The sequence below is a fragment of the Aplysia californica genome, unplaced genomic scaffold (assembly GCF_000002075.1).
Source record: "Aplysia californica isolate F4 #8 unplaced genomic scaffold, AplCal3.0 scaffold00194, whole genome shotgun sequence".
Lineage (NCBI taxonomy): Eukaryota > Metazoa > Mollusca > Gastropoda > Aplysiida > Aplysiidae > Aplysia > Aplysia californica.
In genome coordinates this window covers 1,205,049-1,206,612 of record NW_004797464.1, presented here as the reverse complement: position 1 = coordinate 1,206,612, position 1,564 = coordinate 1,205,049, and positions in this window count along the sequence as shown.

The window sequence follows — 1,564 nt, the reverse complement described above, 5'->3', positions numbered from 1 at the left end:
CAAGTGAATCATTACGCCTGTATTTATCAAGTAGCATATTATGACACCGAAGACTGAATAGAAGTAACACCGTTTAGTGACCGAAATGTTTTTGCTTGAAATGATTATGATAATGACCACCACGACAGGACCAGGGTGACTCACTCACTGCCATCTGTCGTCAGTCCGTCCGTCAGCGCCTACGACCTATATTATAGTTTCATATACTAAAACAAGCCTTCTTTTTCCAGCGCGGTCTTTTTCCACACCACTGCGTTTTTGTTTTTGTTTTTGTGAGTTTTTTAAAAAGTCTGTCGTGTTTGTATTTGTTTTGATGTGTACTTTTCCTCTGTGTGGTACTCGAAACCGTCAATCGTCAGAGTCACGCGGAGCTTCTAGTCGATGACATCAGCTGGCGAGCTCTCAAAAGTGATAAAAATATTATAGTTTTATTGCGCAGCGGTTGTAAACCGCTAGTCCACTTATTATCTATTAAGTAGTGTGTATTGAACTCGGGTGTCCTTTGCGTGAGCTGATGTTGTGGTATTGTCAACGGTCATTCGCTCATCGTTTGTTGAGTGTTTCTGTGTGCACTGCAGCCATGTGTCTGTGAAATGTAGCATGTAATAGTTCTGGCTTCTGTGACTAGAAAGTAGGATTTTATAGTCTGATTTTGTATAAACTGCATTCGAAGAAGTCAATGCCTTTAAGAGAGTAATTTGACGGATGCATTATAATTCTTTTTTCTTTCTTATATTCCTTCAGCTTTTTGAGGCTCTAGGTGGTCACTAAAATTGTGTCGATTGTTCGGTAAAATGTCTACTCGGTCACTACTCAAACGATGTTGACGTTGATGGTTCTCCCTTTTTTAAGACGGAACATTGCCTTTTCTTCCTCTGTCAACGTTGATTCCATTTTTTAAACTCATTTTCCCCCCTCGTGATATATCACATTAAAGCTTGTTGTATAAGTTTTTTTGTCTTTATGTCAAAGGTCACATTGACAGTGTGTGTGTTTTTTAAATTATTTATCTCGCGTGTGCTTTGTGTTTTGATCCATGAATTGCGTGCTTGGACATATTTCTGGGTTGGCCGAAAGAATGCAGTGAGAGGAAACAAATGTGACACAAATTGATCTGAGGGAAAGATAGAGAGAGCGTGCGAGGTACACAGAGAAGGGATAAATATTTTGCTTCCCTTCTAGACGTCACCCTTCAGGACTTTGTCAACTTTCAAGATGTGATATGGAGGGATCTTATGGTGCATAATAGGCCTCTGCATGTTTACTATATGGAAGTATTTCATGGACAAGGAGTTTTGTTGTGATTTGATGTGCTCCTACCTTCTACCCACCCATGCAACTCGCACACTGTACACAATTTTTTTCAAGCCCTCATTTTGCATAAACCAGAGTGGTCAGTTGAACACTAGACTGGAGGTATTGGAATAAAATAGCAGCTTTAGTAAGAATTTTCACTTAAACAAAAGCATATCAGGTTCAATTTTTTAAAGAAAAAAAAGCAACAAAAAGCAAAACAAACAACATATAAAGAACAACATCCTCCAAACCCCCTCCCCCCCCCCCC